General features: G+C 42.7%; 1 long non-coding RNA gene across 1 annotated transcript; it reads right to left on the reverse strand.

Moving 5' to 3' along the window:
* Positions 1-4,274: 4,274 nt before the first annotated feature.
* On the reverse strand, positions 4,275-5,797 carry LOC139433947 (uncharacterized). The gene is made up of 4 exons (XR_011643339.1): positions 5,601-5,797; positions 5,227-5,386; positions 4,634-4,777; positions 4,275-4,472 (listed from the first exon to the last, which is right to left on the reverse strand). It is a non-coding gene; the product is annotated as an uncharacterized lncRNA (long non-coding RNA).
* Positions 5,798-6,058: the final 261 nt, after the last annotated feature.

Consider the following 6,058-nt stretch of genomic DNA (forward strand, 5'->3'; position numbering starts at 1 on the left):
GACACATCGAAATTAGGAAGAGGGAGTAGGGCCCTGGCCCTGACCTTGGCTAAATCTGGGTGTTGCTGGGCAGAAAAGGCAGATTACAGTAAGAGAGAGCACCAAAGGTGGGGGCTTCACAGCAAATACTATAAAGAACAAGATGTATTCAGGATTCGGGGCTCACTTCAACTGGGATCTTACACTGACGAGCTTGTCACGGTGAGAACTCAAGAAGGAGTCCAAAGCGCTTTGTGGTATAGTATCAGATTGATGTGTCTTTGCTGAACTGTGTAATAAAGTGCTTATTTGAAGAAACAATCCATTGGAGTGCAAAGTCTAGTTTCTGTACAGCTAACAGAGAATAGTGTCGAAGGACACAATTCCTTTTCCCTCAGAACTAAGAACGGTCATCGGCAGATCCGGACAGCGACCCCGCTCTGGCCATATCCAAACGATCTGCGCGGAGGACGGACCTGGTCCGGTAGACTCCAACAAAGTGTCCCCCCTAAGATAACCCAGATGTCACCGCTCACCTGCCAAAGGTTCCACCTTGGCGCTACTTACTCGTACTGCTTCTCAAACAGTACAGATAAACCATAAAATGATATGAATGTCACCAAAATAAATACAGATAATGTTCAGTTTCAAATTCACTATTGTTTTGTTTTAAGATTAAAAGTTTTAAAAAAGAAAGAAATGTTCAAATAGTAGATGAATATTCAAGAGGTCTTTAAAAACATCACACTGATCATCAAAAGTTCATAAAATGCTCATGAATTTCCAAAATATTCTGAACTTGCCACAATCATCCAAAATTCATGAAATGCTCATAGTCATGAAAAGTTCATGAAATACTCATGCAAACTTTTTGGGGTTTTAATTATAATGTTGTGATTGGCTGGATCATGAAAAGTTCATAAATTGCTCATAAAACAGGAACTTTATATGAATGAACAATGTTCATAAAAATGTCATGAACTGCTCTTTAAAATGGTTCATGAGCATTTTAAGAATTTTGGTTCATGAACATGACAAGTGAACATATAATGAGTTGTTCATGAATGTTTCATGAGTGCTCATGAACAGCTCATAAAGTCATGAACTCCATCTCGCAGGGGTTCAAAGCACCCAAGGACACCTTACAATGCATAACATATTCCAAGGAAAGGTTTTAAGACTGTACAAGAATGCAGTATGGGTGAGTTTTACGTGTGGTGCAGATGAGAGAGCTGTCCAGAATGACACTAAGATGTTGTGTTGTGCTCTTGATAAAACAGTAAAATACGTGTCTCCCGTTCACCAAAACATACCCATCTGTTATGGAAAAGAAAGTATTCCAAAGAAAAAAGAAGAAGAAGAAGGAAAGAAAAGAAAAAAGAAAAAGGAAAGAAAAGAAGAAAGAAGAGGAAAGAGAAGAAAGGAACTTGGAAGTATTCTAAAAGTAATCTGCCAAAAATCTGGCCCACCCTATATTTTTACAGGCCCACCCTAAAGTACATTTCTGCCTACGCTACTGGTTTTTTTTGCGAGCAACGTGACCAACAACCAATCACATGAATCTCTTGCCCCCGAGATACAAAGCAATAGCAATGTTAAAACGAAGTAAACTGGGAAAAAAATAAAATAATACAAAATCTCCAACAGGCGAAAACCTACCAGTTTCACCCACTGTCTCTGCCACCTCCCTCCATGCCTCGCTCCTCCGGTTTGTATCCCGGTAGATGAACAGAGACCGATCATTCAGCACCGGGTGATTCACTACCGCTATAATGAATTTTCTCTCCATTTTTTGGAATATGAGGTAATGACCTGCGTAGTCTCTCCCAGCATACACGCGGTTTGACTGGCTAGCGCTTGTACTGGCAGATTTTCATAAACGGGATTTCATTGGCTGACGCTTCTGCCGAGGCGCCAACAAAATTGAACATTGCTCAACTTTTGAAGCGAGCAACGCCAGCAACGCTCCACGTCGCTTCCCAAAATACAGTCCTGCTAAAAGTGACGTCACCCTATTCAAAGTGAATGGGCAGAAGCGTTGGAAGCTTTAACGCGCGCCACCGTGTGGACGAGCCGTCACAGTAGCTCTGTGCCAGAAACCTCGTGGAGGAAGACAAATAAAAAAAAATAATAATAATTGGAATATCACCCCTCCACTCCCATTATCATCCCTCAGCTAGCAGCTGCGCTATCTACTCACCCAGATTCCGTGTTCGTTGACTATCTCCTGTCAGGGCTCTCCCAAGGCTTCAGGGTAGGGGTCCTCCCATCTCCCACAGTGACTTTCGTAGTAAGAAACTTACAGTCAGCCGCTAAAGAACCCAACATAGTTTCCCAGCTCATCGACAAAGAACTTCTCAAAGGATATATAATCGGCCCTTTTAGCTCCTCCCCCTTCTCAGTGTTCCGTTCAAATCCCATCGGAATAAGCCACACGTAAATAAAAGGCTGATTTTCGATCTGTCCGCTCCCCGCTCCGGCCATTCGGCAGCGTCAATAGCATCATCCCTCCAGATCAGTTCTCCCTTCACCATGCCTCAGTGGATAATGCAATAAAGATGATCAAGTTCACAGGGCACGGAGCTCGGCTCTCCAAAGCGGACATTACCGATGCCTTCAAAATCATCCCCATTCATCCGTCTCAGTGGAATTCGTTCGGTATTAAGTGGGAGTCCAAACTCTATTTTCGCAGAAGCAGCCCCTGCATCTTCAATTCCTTCTCGGAAGCGCTCTGCTGGATCCTGCTGAACATCGTCAGAATCCCCTCCGTCCTTCACCTACTGGACGACTCCTCCCCATAGACCCGCCACAGGACAGCTCAGGGATCTCACTGGCCAAGCTTAAACACTGCTTCAGGAGTTAGGTGTCCCTCTCTTCAAAGAGAAAATGTTAGGTCCCGACACACGCTTAGAGTTCTTAGGCATCCCAGATAGCAAAAAAGGTTTGGCCCAGATTCGGCCCACACAAAACACCTTCATCTGGCCCACATACCGCATGGAATGATGGCACTTAGGCGCTCCGCTCCTGTTTGCCAGATCTGGGCCACAAGCAAGCCATAGCAATGCCACATGTCAATCATAAACGAACCACATAAACCAGAACTGGCCCTAATCTGGGCCATGGTTAGTTTTCATTCTGGCCCAGATCCGGCCCACATTCCATATCCTTATCTGGCCCACATACCGCATGGAATGATGGCACTTAGGCGCTCCGCTCCTGTTTGCCAGATCTGGGCCACAAGCAAGCCATAGCAATGCCACATGTCAACCATAAACGAACCACATAAACCAGAACTGGCCCTAATCTGGGCCATGGTTAGTTTTCATTCTGGCCCAGATCCGGCCCACATTCCATATCCTTATCTGGCCCAAATACAGCATGGAGTGATGGCACTGGGGCGTTCCACTCGTTGGCCAGAACTGGCCCTAATCTGGGCCACAATTAGTTTTCATTCTGGCCCAGATCCGGCCCACATTCCATATCCTTATCTGGCCCACATACCGCGTGGAATGATGGCACTTAGGCGCTCCGCTCCTGTTTGCCAGATCTGGGCCACAAGCAAGCCATAGCAATGACACATGTCAACCATAAACGAACCACATAAACCAGAACTGGCCCTAATCTGGGCCACGGTTAGTTTTCATTCTGGCCCAGATCCGGCCCACATTCCATATCCTTATCTGGCCCAAATACTGCATGGAGTGATGGCACTGGGGCGTTCCACTCGTTGGCCAGAACTGGCCCTAATCTGGGCCACGGTTAGTTTTCATTCTGGCCCACATTCCGTATCCTCATCCGGCCCAAATGCTGCATGGAATTATGGCACTTTGACGGTCAGGTGATGTTTACCAGATCTGTGCCACAAGCAGGTCAAAGCATGGCCACATGTCAGCCAAGAATGACCCAAATAAACCAGACCTATCCCTAAAAAGCCATTAAAACGTTGGTGACTCAATGACTGAATATCAATGACACTGTGTATTCTGCAACAGCAATATTCAACATACAGTAAATACAAATGTCAAAATGGCCTCTCAAAAGTTGCATCAATAAATTACAACAGATGAACCAAACGTTTTTTTTAATGATTGTATCATCATTTATTAATATTGGTGATGAACTAGCCACTGCATCATTACATTTTCAAAATAACTGGGATACAATCCAACCATGCCAAAATAACAGCATAATAAACAAAAACAAAATAGCTGTATAGTAAAGCAACTTTGAAAAAACACGCAATTCTAAAAAAAAAGCTTAGCTCCCTAAATAAACAAACTCTTCTGCAGACTCAGTGACATTTCAGATTTATTTTATTGATTTTCTTGTGAAAACAGAACTAAAACAGAATACTTGTAGAACCATAGGGTTAAACCTAACCCTGCTCAACCAAAATTAACGAACTTTTGCCGACCTTGGCAAGGGAACAACCTGGACATTTTATCGATGGATTTATCGACCTCCTTGACTGGGCCCATGAGAATCTTGAAGGCCTATAAGGAATGCACAAACAAATAAACTCTGTTGACTCAGTAACAGATAACAATCAAACGTACAAAACCGCAAACAAAATACAATTCCTTATGTATATGCTATATTATATATTACAAATTATTATACATATATTGCAAAATAGATATTGTAACTGACTTACAGGTTTCTTGGACAGCTCGTCTTCGTTCCTCTCTCTCTCTTCTACCTCCATCTCGGTCGCCCGCAAGGTGAAGCCATTTTTTTATGTAGGATTCTACCTCTTGGTCTGTTGCTGTCGCTGTGAGCCTGTTGTTTCTGACAGTCCCTAAAAGTAGAGAACATTGTAAAGCCTTGGATGGATTGCACAATTTAGGACCCAATCTGGGGACCTACGGATCAGCCAAGTGCATGGCGTGCTGTGTCTGACGAATTCAGTGGTGATGGCACTTTGAGAACATTCTGGCCATGGCAGAGGACGCCCTTTGCCTCTACTCAACAGCTTGACGCCTGCTAGTAAAATCGGACTGCAGCTGATCCAGAATTTCTCAATGAGGGAGAAAGAGTAGATGTGCTTCCAGCCTCTTTTCAGAGTTTATTTTTTAACTTTTTATGTGGCAAACCATGTTAAACAAATTATTCTTTTATATGTCTTTTTCTACCAAGAGTAATTTGAATTGGTTGAATCTAGGATCAGTAAGTACTAACTGAGTGTCAAACATGCAAGAAAAGAGGACTGGACTTATTAGACTGATGACAGCGCAATGTAACACTTACCAGTAATGACATCTTTAAGTTGCAGTCTGTGGAATGCTGTTTTCCCATTGATGCCACGCCAGTTGAGCTGTTTGGCAAGGGAGTTGGTAAAACAGTGTTTCATCACTCGCCAAACGCAATCCTTAACGTCCAGTCCTCCAATGACACTCAATGCAGTAATCTGAAAAAGATCATTTAAAAGCTAAGGATCCATGCATTATATAAACACTAGTCACAATAACCTAATTTAAAAAAAAAAACATTATTTCCCTTTTCCCATAGCTGATATTTAGCATCACTGCTGTCCAACATACAACTTAGGTGGCAAGTAAAATATTAACAATAGTTTCAAATTGGGTCCCCCATCCTTTTAAGTTGGTAAGGGCAATTATTACCATTTTGTTTTGAAGGTCTGCCTCTTCCCTCACACGTTTCTCCAGAGCCAGCAGGGAGGTTACATCTTTTAGCGGCAGTATATCTCTGCCAAGGGGATCCGGCCCACCAGCAGGTTCGCCAGGAATTTTCTGCATGGTCATCTGAATGACTTTGAGTTGATCCATCATCATCTCTTGATTCGTAAGAAGTCTATGCAGAAGAGCTAAAAATAAGGACATTCAACATATATAAATTAGGGCTGTCAGTCGATTAAAATATTTAATCGCGATTAATCACATGATTGTCCATAGTTAATCGCGATTAATCGCAAATTAATCGCACATTTTTTATCTGTTCTAAATGTACCTTAGGGGAATATTTTTCAAGTTTTTAATACTCTTATCAACATATGAGTGGACAAATATGCTTTATGCTAATGTTTATTATCATTTGAACAATGACAAATATTCTCATGAAT

The sequence above is a fragment of the Pseudochaenichthys georgianus genome, chromosome 6 (assembly GCF_902827115.2).
Source record: "Pseudochaenichthys georgianus chromosome 6, fPseGeo1.2, whole genome shotgun sequence".
Taxonomy (NCBI): domain Eukaryota; kingdom Metazoa; phylum Chordata; class Actinopteri; order Perciformes; family Channichthyidae; genus Pseudochaenichthys; species Pseudochaenichthys georgianus.